This window comes from Chiloscyllium plagiosum, unplaced genomic scaffold (assembly GCF_037043375.1).
Source record: "Chiloscyllium plagiosum isolate Xiang-an unplaced genomic scaffold, Cpla_swu_hap1 HiC_scaffold_27, whole genome shotgun sequence".
Classification (NCBI taxonomy): domain Eukaryota; kingdom Metazoa; phylum Chordata; class Chondrichthyes; order Orectolobiformes; family Hemiscylliidae; genus Chiloscyllium; species Chiloscyllium plagiosum.
Window position 1 is genome coordinate 13,541,868 of NW_028270165.1, and position 12,487 is coordinate 13,554,354.

The following is a 12,487-nucleotide window of genomic DNA, read 5'->3' on the forward strand; positions in this document are numbered from 1 at the left end:
TCCCAGGATTGAACACCACCGCGGCAGATGGGAGATTGGAATTTGGTCAGAAATCTGGAGATCAGAATCTAATGATGAAACCATTTTCACCGGGAAAACATCCTCATCTGATTCACTCATGATTTTTTTAGGGAAGGAAACTGCTGTTGTGGGAAAGGATTCACTCAGTCGTCCCAGATGCATCCTTTACCCGGTCTGGCCTACACATGACTGCAAACTCTCAGTAATGTGGTCGAGTTTAAATCCCCTGTCCCCACTCCTGCCCCCAGAAAATGAGTGGGGAGAAACTTACTTGGATACAGTATATGGGTTGAAATTGCTGAGTGAGGCATTACTTCCGCCGGATTAAGACTGTACCAAGGATCCAGTTACAAAGGAACACCTCAGTGCTTACCAATAGTAAAGCAACTGGGGTGGTAGGGGAGGTCAGGGGTGTGTGTGTGTGTGCTTTGAAATTCAGCTGTTGAAGAAAAGGAAAGCTACTTTTTGTAATTTTTTTGCTGGGGAGATCATGAAGCTGTAACAAAGTTGGGTCGCAATAAAGGTTACCTAAATTAGGACTCAGACATTGAAAGATATAAAATCCAACAGGTTTCTGTTTTAAAGCTGCTCACTCAGCTTCCAGCACTAAGTTACCAAAGTCGTGTATCAGAAGGAGCAGTGAATCAGTAGCAAGTATCGTTAGAAACTGTTAAGATTTTCATCTCTGCAGGTACTGCATCGTTTCATCAGCATTCTAATGTTTACTGGCAGCAGCCGGAAGTGTTGTGGCTGTGTTCATGAGAAACAACGTTAAAAATCACATAACACCAGGATATAGTCCAACAGGTTTATTTGGAAGCACTAGCTTTCAGAGCGCTGCTGTGGAGCAGGGTCGTAAGATACAGAATTTATAGCAAAAGATTAGTGTCATGCAACTGAAATGATATATTGAACAAACCAAGATTGCTGTTAAGTCTTTCACATTTTATAATGGGTTGCAGGTTTCGGTTCATTAATATGCAAATCCCAGAACTTCTTTTAAGTCACATCCTCGAGATAATTTAAGGTAGATAGGATAGTGAAGAAGGCGTTTGGTATACTTACCTTTATTGGTCAGAGTATTGAGTACAGGAGTTAGGAGGTCATGTTGCAGCTGTTCAGGACATTGGTTAGCCCACTGTTGGAATATTGCGTGCAATTCTGGTATCCTTCCTATCGGAAAGATGTGAAACTTGAAAGGGTTCAGAAAAGATTTACAAGTATGTTCTCACGCCTCCAACACACCCCATCCACCTGGACACCCCGTGCTGGCCTCCTACCTGCCCTCAACCTCTTCATAGCCAACCGCCGCTGCGATATTAACCGCCACCTGAACTCCCCGAGCCCTCTCACCCACTCCAACCTCTCACCCTCAAAACGTGCAGCCCTCCACTCCCTCCGTTGCAACCTCAACCTCACTATCAAACCAGCAGACAAGGGAGGCGCGGTAGTAGTTTGGCGCACCAACCTTTATACCGCTGAGGCCAAACGCCAGCTCGCAGATACCTCCTCCTACTGCCCCCTTGACCATGACCCCACCCCCCACCACCAAACCATCATCTCCCAGACCATCCATAACCTCATCACCTCGGGGGATCTCCCATCCACCGCCTCCAACTTCAGAGTCCCACAACCCCGCACCGCCCGCTTCTACCTCCTGCCCAAAATCCACAAACCTGACTGCCCCGACCGACCCATTGTGTCTGCCTGCTCCTGCCCCTCCGAACTCATCTCCGCACACCTCGACACGGTCCTGTCCCCCTTAGTCCAAGAACTCCCCACCTACGTTCGGGACACCACCCATGCCCTCCACCTCCTCCATGATTTTCGCTTCCCCGGTCCCCAATGCCTTATCTTCACCATGGACAACCAGTCCCTGTACACCTCCATCCCCCGTCACGAAGGACTCAAAGCCCTCCGCTTCTTCCTTTCCCGCTGTACCAACCAGTACCCTTCCACTGACACCCTCCTTCGACTGACTGAACTGTTCCTCACCCTGAACAACTTCTCTTTCCAATCCTCCCACTTCCTCCAAACGAAAGGAGTAGCCATGGGCACCCGCATGGGCCCCAGCTATGCCTGCCTCTTCTTAGGTTATGTGGAACAGTCCATCTTCTGCAACTACACTGGCCCCACCCCCCACCCTTTTCCTCCGCAACATCGATGACTGTATCGGCACTGCCTCGTGCTCCCACGAGGAGGTTGAACAGTTCATCCACTTCACTAACACCTTCCACCCCGACCTCAAATTCATCTGGACAGTCTCAGATTCCTCCCTCCCCTTCCTCGACCTTTCTATTTCTATCTCAGGTGACCGAATCAACACGGACATCTACTACAAACCGACCGACTCCCACAGCTACCTGGACTACACCTCCTCCCACCCTGCCCCCTGTAAAAACGCCATCCCATTCTCCCAATTCCTTCGTCTCCGCCGCATCTGCTCCCAGGAGGACCAGTTCCAAAAACGTACAACCCAGATGGCCTCCTTCTTCAAGGACCACAATTCTTCCCCCCCGACGTAGTCGACGATGCCCTCCACCGCATCTCTTCCACTTCCCGCTCCTCCGCCCTTGATCCCCGCCCCTCCACCCGCCACCAGGACAGAACCCCACTGGTCCTCACCTACCACCCCACCAATCTCCATGTACAGCGCATCATCCGCCATCATTTCCGCCACCTCCAAACGGACCCCACCACCAAGGATATATTTCCCTCCCCTCCCCTATCAGCATTCCGTAAAGACCACTCCCTCTGTAACTCCCTCGTCAGATCCACACCCCCCACCAACCCAACCTCCACTCCCGGCACCTTCCCCTGCAACCGCCGGAGGTGCAAGACTTGCGCCCACACCTCCCCCCTCACCTCTCTCCAAGGCCCCAAAGGAAACTTCCATATCCGCCACAGATTCACCTGCACCTGCACACACATCATCTATTGCATCCTCTGCACCCGATGTGGCCTCCTCTATATTGGGGAGACAGGCCGCCTACTTGCGGAGCGTTTCAGAGAACACCTCTGGGACACCCGGACCAACCAACCCAACCACCCTGTGGCTCAACACTTCAACTCCCCCTCCCACAACACCAAGGATATGCAGGTCTTTGGACTCCTCCATCGCCAGACCACAACAACACGACGGTTGGAGGAAGAGCGCCTCATCTTCCGTCTAGGAACCCTCCAACCACAAGGGATGAAGTCGGATTTCACCAGTTTCCTCATTTCCCCTCCCCCCACCTTGTCTCAGTCAAATCCATCGAACTCAGCACCGCCTTCCTAACCTGCAATCTTCTTCCTGACCTCTCCGCCTACACCCCAGTCTGACCTATCACCCTCACCTTGACCTCTTTCCACCTATCGCATTTCCGACACCCCTCCCGCAAGTCCCTCCTCTCTACCTTTTATCTTAGCCTCCTGGACAAACTTTCCTCATTCTTGAAGAAGGGCCTATGCCCGAAACGTCGATTCTCCTGTTCCCTGGATGCTGCCTGACCTGCTGCGCTTTTCCAGCAACACATTTTCAGCTCTGATCTCCACCATCTGCAGACCTCACTTTCTCCTTTACAAGGATGTTGCCAGGTTGGAGGATTTGAGCTATAGGGAGAGGCTGAACAGGATGGGCTGTTTTCCCTGGAGCGTTGGAGGCTGAGGGGTGACCTTCTCGAAGTTTACAAAATTATGAGGGGCATGGATAGGATAAATAGACAAAGTCTTTTCCCTGGGATTGGGGAGTCCAGAACTAGAGGGCATTCATTTTGGGTGAGAGGGGAAAGATATAAAAGAGACATAAGCGGCAACTTTTTCATGCAGAGGGTGGTACGTGTATGGAATGAGCTGCCAGAGGATGTGGTGGAGGCTGGTACAATTGTAACATTTAAGAGGCATTTGGATGGGTCTGTAAATAGGAAGGGTTTGGAGGGATATGTGCTGGGTGTTGGCAGGTGGGATTAGATTGGGTTGGGATGTCTGGTCGGCATACACGGATTGGACCGTAGGGTCTGTTTCCATGCTGTACATCTCTAAGATTCTATGACTCTATTTTATAAAAAGAGGCAACAGCTCAGACAATGTATGGAAGGTGTGAGGTTTGAGTCTGTCAGTATCCCATCTTGAGTCAGACTTGTTCTATTTCCAAAGTAGAATTTCATAAAATATTACATGCATTGACTGCCTGCAGATTGTGCACTTTTTGAGCAAAATAGAATGTATCTGCAAATATAATTCCGCAAATTCACCCTGTTGACTTACGTGTATGTGTGTGTGTATAAGTGTGTGTGTGTGTGAGAGAGAGAGACAGAGAGAGAGACAGAGAGACAGACTGTATAGTGTAGTGGAGTCACTGACATCAACCCAAGGTCCATTTGAAGCCATCCTCATGGATTCCAAACTTGGGTATCAATAGCCAAGTTGACCTTGGCCTCTGCTCGGCCACCAGAAATGATTAAGCAGTTACACAACACACTTTGGAGCATGTAAGATGGGACTTGTCTTTTGATTTGCAGAAGGTGGGATGCTCTGGATGCTGTGATCCAGGGCAAACACATGCTGGTAGACATTCGGCTCAGAGAGATGGAGCTGGAAGCCAGGCTGCAGACCTTTGGGGATAAAGATAACCATACATTTTATTCCAGCAGTTGGTCATTTCTCTCCGGACACACCCTTCTGATTGAGTCAGTGGACAGGGTCAGGAGGTGTGAGCGTGGATCAGGCAGGTAAAGGGGATCTGAGAGAGGGCTGCAAGGGGGTGGAGGAGCGAACTGGCTGGGTGCTGGGAGTAAGATCAACATTGGGGAGGTGGTGGTACGGGACAGAATAGTGACAGGGATTGTCTCCGGTCTCCGCAGTTGGTTGCAAGAGGCCAGATGACATCGGTGTCTATCTGATGCCAGGATTTGGGAACCAATGTGCTCAGGGCTGAAGATGTGGGAAAGGGAGGTTACAGCAGGCATGGTCCACAAATGTCAGGAGAGAGCCTCTGCTGAGGGTGCGTGAAAAGTTAGAAGCTAACTCTGGACAGCACAGTGGCTCAGTGGTTAGTACCACTGCCTCACAGTGCCAGGGGTCCATGTTTGATTCCATCCTTGGGCAACTGTCTGTGTGGACTTTGGTGCGTCCTCCTCCTTGTGTCTCTGTGGGTTACCTGCGAGTGATCTGGTTTCCTCCCACAGTCCAAAGATCTGCAGTTTAAGGTGGATTGGCCATGCTGAAGTGTGCAGATTAGAGTGGGTTAGCCATGAGGAACTGCAGTGCTGTAGGGTCAGCAGGTCGGTCTGGGTGGGATGCTGTTTGGAAGGTCGGTGTGAATTCGATGGGCCGAATGGCCTGTCAGAATTATATGATTCTACTGCCTTCGCCACGTATATATTGAGAAATGATTGACCCATGTCTGCTGTGGGAGGAGTGGGTTCCAGTTCATGAGATATCAACACCGGTCCAAGGGAAAGTGGGATTTGGGCAGTTTCTCTCCACCACCTTCTGCTCCCCTGTCCAATCTCTACCCACCCACTGTCCCCCTTCCATTCTCTCTCAACCCTCATCCCTCTGCCCTGCATTCTCTTCTTCCCCACCTCTGCCCACCAGTCTTTCTCTTTCCCTCACCATCGGTCCCCACAATCTTCTCCATTCCTATCACCCTCTGTTTCCCCCCAGTGTTCTCATCCTCCCACCCTCTGTCCCCCTGTCAATTATCTCTCTCACCCCCTGACACTCTGCCCCTCTGTCCATTCTCTCTCCTTCTCTTCCACCCACTCCCTGTCCTTGTGGATGCCTCAAACCATCTTTGATCGCTGTATCAAACCCTTCTAGGAAGAGAGAAAGAGAATGGATGTTGATGACTCTACCTGGTAGACACGGCTTCAAGAGAAATGACTGATCTTTAAAATTGAGATTAGGTAAAATGATATATTCAGAAACATCATGAAAGCATGTTCAACTTTATAGAAAAGCTGCAGACATCTTTCTGAAACTTGCATTCAAATATGTCCAGTTAGCCCACAGTTGAGGACAGGCTATAAGTTGAGGATGGCCTATTCCTAGTCTTGTGAAATTGATTCTGACTATGCAGGAATAGAACCGTAGAGTTGTAAAGTATGGAAACAAACCCTTTGGTCCATGCTGACCAGGTATCCTAAATTAATCTTGGTCCATATGTACCCACCCAAATGCCTTTCAAATTTTGTAATTGTACCAGCCTCTACCACTTCTTCTGGCAGCTAAGTCAATACATCCACCACCCTTTGCGTGAAAGATTTGCCCCCTAGATCCTTTTTATATCTTTTCCCTCTCACCCAAAATGAATGCCCTCTAGTTCTGGACTCTCCCACCCCAGCGAAAAGACCTTGTGTATTTAACCTATCAATGCCCCTCATGATTTTATTAGGCTTTATAAACCCTCAGCATCCAACGCTGTATGTAAAACAGCCCCAGCGTATTCAGTGTCTCCCTGCAGCTGAACCCCTCCAACCCTTGCAACATATTTATAAATCGTTTTAGAACCCTTCTAAGTTTCACAACATCATTGCTACTCATGATTAATAGGCTGTGAACAATCTATCTTGTTCAGGGCATAAGAGGGGGCATTTGTTGAGGTGAATTAACTTTCAAACTTTTTTTCTGACCCTGAGGTCCCTTTTAAATGTTTTCCCTCTCAACCGAAATCTCTGCCCTCTCGCTTGGGATTCCCCTACCCTGGGGAAAAGACATTCAAAAGTCGAGGAGTCACACAAAATGCAAACGCAATAAAATGTCGAGCTACAGGTAAAAAAAAATGTGGCTTCAGCTTTTTTTAAAACTCCTGTTGACATTTGACATTCAGGTACAAAATCTTGTCAGCCACACCGGCATCTCCACCGACCACACTGCGCATGTTCAGCGGTGTCAACAAGAATTGCGCATGCTCCTCGCTGTCCGCAATTATGGACCGCGACCTTCTTTTGATGGGCCAATGGGGAGCTCTGGATGACCGGAAAGAGCCTGGTTCTTTTGTCAATCAGAGCCCCACTTTTGTCTGAATACGGAAGTTTGACCATGAGCTTCTGAAGCTGCTGCTGCTGTTGTTCCTCTCTGAATGAAGATTGAGCTTCACCCCAGACTGCAACTTCTTTCCTTTGTCCAACATCTGTGAGTACGGCACTTTCTTTTCTCACCCTCTTCCATTTTTTTTCATTCTGGGGTTCAATTTTCTAAAAAGATTGGAATCAATCTAAACATCAGGTCATAGACAGAGAACACAGGGGGCTAACACCTTCAACATATTGTCGAGCTATCACCATTGTTAACAGCTAACCTGAGAATACAACTTTAAAAAAAGGGTTTTGTGATGTACACATGAAAGAAGTGAAACTATCACTGTATTCTAACAGATGTACAAACAGGCCTCAGCGTCCTTCTATACCAGCAAGCAATGAGCAAGGCAAGTGGTACATTAGCAAGAGGAATTGAGTTCAGAGGTGGAGATGTCTTCCTGCAGTTTGGGGGCGGGGGGGGGGTCACTGAATATATTCAATGCTGCGTTCATTTGAGTTTTCGACAACAAGGAAGTGGATGGTTATGGGGGGAGGCAAGAAAATGGGTTTAAGACCAGTATAGAACAGTTAGACAGTCAGACAGTGCAGAAACAGACTGTTCTGTCCAACTAGTCCATGCTGACTAGTCTGGGCTGAGTTCTCAAACTAAACTAGTTGCACCTGCCAGTGTTTGGCCAATATCCCTCTGAACCATTCCTCTTCATGTGCTGATCCAAATGCCTTTTAACCCTTTTAACTGGACCGACATCCACCACTTGAACTGACTTGAATTTATTTATTGTCACATGTACTGAGGCACAGTGAAAAGCGTTGTCTTGCGATCAAAAAGGTAGATCACAGTAAGTAGCATAGATAGTAAATAATAGGTAAACAGCGGCAAAAACAGAAACATAGGTTCAGGCAAATGCTGAGAGTTTGAGAATCTATTCAGTGTTCTAACAATAGTAGGGTAGAAACTGTTACAAAACTGGCTGGTGCGTGTGTTCAGACTTCTGTACCTTCTCCCTGATGGTAGAGGTTGTAGACAAACATTGCCAGAGTGGGATGGATCTTTAAGAATGCTGGCGGCATTCCCTTGACAGCAGGCCTGGTAGATGGATTCAATAGCTGGGAGGTTGGCGTTTGTGATTGTCTGGGCTGAGTTCACCACTCTCTGTAACCGTCTCCAATCTTGAATGGTACAGTTGCCATACCAGGTAGTGATAAATCCAAGACAGCTTGTTGTGGATGACCACTCCCAGGAGCTTGACACTCTTCTCTCGTTCCACCTCTGTGCTGTTAATGTGTATGGGTGCATGAGTAACATCCCGCCAAAAGTCAATAACGAGTTTCTTGGTTTTGCTAGCATTGGGATCTAGTTTGTTTTCAGTGCATCATTTTTCCAGGTTTTCCACCTCCCATCTGCAGTCTGTTTTGTTGCCATCTGAGATTTGACTGACTGTGATGGTGCCAGTGAACTTGTAAATGGCATTAGTCTGGTATTTGGTGACGCAGTCATGGGTACACATTGAGTACAGTAGGGAGCTGAGTATGCACCCCTGGAGGGCTCCAGTGTTGAGTGTTAGTGAGGATCAAATATTGTCCCCGGTCTTCACTGATTGTGGCCTGTGGGTCAGGAAACTGAGGATCCAGTTGCAGAGAGTGGGGCTTAGTCCGAGATCACTAAGTTTAGTAATCAGTCTCGAGGGGATAATAGTGTTGAAGGCTGTACTGTAGTCAATAAGTAGGATTCTTACGTATCTTTTCTTGGTGTCAAGATGTTCTAGGGAGGAGGGAAGGGCAAATGATATGGTATCTGATGTGGATCCCAATTTGCCGATTGATTAATGCCATGACCAGCCTTTCAAAGCAATTCATGACCATCAAAGTTAGGGCAACTGGGCGGTAGTCATTGAGACGTGCTGCATGAGTCTTCTGAGGCACAGGGATGATGTTGGCCCTCTTGAAACAGGCAGGGACAATGGCCTGCTGCAGGGAGAGGTTGAAGGTGTACGAGAAGACCTCTGCCAGTTGGTCTGCATATGCTCTGAGTGCACGGCCTGGTCCTACGTCTGGTCCCATCGCTTTCCTTGGATTCACACGAAGGAAAACTGATCTGACCTCTGGGCTTTCTCTGGACATTCATTCCACACACAAACTACTCGCTTAAAAAAGGGTGCTTCTGATGTCTTTTTAAAATCTTTCACCTCTCGCCTTAAAACTGTGCTCCCTAATCTTGAAGCTCACATCTGAGGGAAAGGACATCTCTATCCTTCGTGATTTTATAATCCTCTGTAAAGTCACCACTCAACATCCTATGGCTCAAGTGAAAAAAAATCCCAGTTTATCCACCTAATTGTAGGTAGATTCATATCCAGCCATGATCTGTTGAATGCTGGTGCAGGCTTGAAAGACCAAATGGCCTACTCCTGCTCTCAAGTTTCTCTCACTGTGTCCAGGACAGCAAGAGACCAGAAGACATAGGAGCAGAAATTAGGCTAATCGGCCCACTGGGTCTGCTCCACCATTCAATCATGGCTGATAAGTTTCTCAACACCATTCTCCAGCTTTCTCCCCTTGATACTCAAGAATTTATCTGTTTCAGTCTTAAATATACTCAGTGACTTGGCTACCACAGCTTTCTGTGGCAGTGAATTTCATAGATTCGCCACTGTCTGGCTGAAGAAGTTTCTCCTTATCTCCGTTCGAAAACATCTTCCGTTTACTCGAAGGTTGTGCCCTCGAGTCCCCATCTCTCCTACCAGTGGAAACATCTCCCCCAACATGCACTCTGTCCAAGCCATTCAGCATTCTTATGTCTCAGTTAAATCCCCTCTGAGTGTAGGCCTGTTAATCAGCATGAACCAGACTTTTCAGAATGAGGCAGAGCAGGCATTAGGTTCAGTAAAATGAGAATAAAAGGAGAGTGTGTGGGATGGAGATTTTCAGCTTTCAGGGAATAAGAGAGGAAAGAGAGTTTTCTATAAATTATAATCGATTGGATGGGATAATGGACCGAGGATTGGCAGATGGAGTTTACTTTAGACGAACGTGAGCTGATGCATTTTAGGAAAGCAATCCAGGACTTAACCAGTTAATGGGGAATGTTGCTAGTGAGGGTGAGAATAGGTGGACAGGGCAGATGAATGCGTGGCTGATGAACTGGTGCATGGGAGAAAGGATCCAAAAATGTGAATATTGGAATCTCTTCTGGGGTAGAAAAGACCTGTACAAGAAGGATGGATCGCACCTGAATTGGAAGGGGATTAATATATTGCTGGGAGATTTGCGAGAGCTGCTCAGGAGGATTTAAACTAGTAAGGTGGGGGTGGGTGGGGGGCAGGTGTTGCTGGGACCCAGAGAGATAGTGAGGAAAGAAATCAATCTGTGACTGGTCCAGTTGGGAAAGGGATTGAGTCAAACAATCAAAGCCGGAAGTAACAAAGCAGAGAACAAGGTAGGACTGGTAAATTAAACTGCATTTATTTCAATTGCAAGAGGCCAAACAGGGAAGGCAGATGATGTTTAGGAACTTGGGACTGAGATATCATGGCAGTTACAGAAACATGGCTCAAGGATGGACAGCACTGGCAGCTTAATGTTCGAGAACACACATGCTATTGGAAGGATAGAAAGGGGGGGGGGGCAGGAGAGGAGGGAGAGTGGCTTTTTTGACAACTGATATATTACTGTGCTTAGGGAGGATATTCCTGGGAATACATGAAGGAAGTTTGTGAGAAGATTTGTAGCTTGGGTGCTCGTTGTTGTGGTTCTGTTCGCCGACCTGGGAATTTATGTTGCAGATAACATGTCCTGGGACAACACTACTATTATAGGACAAGCCAAACAGAGAACAGCCAGGGAATTCCTTGAGGCATGGCACTCATCCACAGATTCAATCAATAAGCGCATCAACCTGGACCCAAGATACCGACCACTGCAACGGGCAGCTGGAAATGACAACCGGAAGTGGCAGATTCAAACCACAATAAATGCCGGAGGAAAGATCACAGAAGCGCTTCACAGGAGACTCCCAAGCACTGAGGATGTCACCTAGACAGGGGACGAAACGTCTGCAACACAAATTCCCAGCTTGCCCAACAGAAACACAACATCCATGCAGGAACCTTATTTAGGTGGAACTGAGAAATAAGAAAAGGATGATCATCTTATTTATTGACTCCCTAATAGTCAGAGGGAAATTGAGAAAAAATTTGTAAGGAGATTTCAGTTATCTGTAACAATAATAGGGTGGTTATGGTCAGGGATTTTAACTTTCCAAACATAGACTGGGACTGCCATAGTGTTAAGCGTTTAGATGAAGAGGAATTTAAATATGTACAAGAAAATTTTCTGATTCAGGAAGTGGATGTTCTGACGAGTGAAGGTGCAAAACGTGACCTACTCTTGGGAAATAAGGCAGGGTAGGTGACTGAGCTGTCAGTGGAGGAGCACTTTGGGGCCAGTGACCATAATTGTATGAGCTATAAAAGAATGATGACCAATTTGGGCGGCACGGTGGCACAGTGGTTAGCACTGCTGCCTCACAGTGCCTGAGACCCGGGTTCAATTCCAGCCTCAGGCGACTGACTGTGTGGAGTTTGCACATTCTCCCTGTGTCTGCATGGGTTTCCTCCGGGTGCTCCCACAGTCCAAAGATTAGATTAGATTAGATTACATTACATTACAGTGTGGAAACAGGCCCTTCGGCCCAACAAGTCCACACCGACCCGCCGAAGCGAAACCCACCCATACCCCTACATTTACCCCTGACCTAAGACTACGGGCAATTTAGCATGGCCAATTCACCTGACCCTGCACATCTTTGGACTGTGGGAGGAAACCGGAGCACCCGGAGGAAACCCACACAGATGTGCAGGTCAGGTGAATTGGCCATGCTAAATTGCCCGTAGTGTTTGGTAAGGAGTAAATGTAGGGGTATGGGTGGGTTGCGCTTCGGCGGGTCGGTGTGGACATGTTGGGCCGAAGGGCCTGTTTCCACACTGTAATGTAATCTAATCTAATCTAATTTAGATCTGGTCTATACTTTGAGGATGGCTAACTTGGTATTAGGCAAGATCTTTCAAAAGCTAACTGGGAGCAGATGTTCACAGGTAAACGGATGGCTGGAAAATGGGAAGTCTTCAAAAATAAGAAACTGAGAGTCCAGAGACAGTATATTCCTGTTAGCGTGAAAGGGGAAAAACTAGGTAAAAACAAGGACTGCAGATGCTGGAAACCAGATTCTTGATTAGATGAAGGGCTTTTGCCCAAAACGTCGATTTTCCTGCTCCTTGGAAGCTGCCTGAACTGCTGTTTTTGCAGCACCACTCTAATCTAGAACCCAGGATGAAAGGGAAGGCTGGTAGGTGTAGTGAATGCTGAATGACTAGAGAAATTGAGCTTTTCGTTCAGAAAAAGAAGGAAGCATATGACAAGTATAGACAGGAGAGATCGAGTGA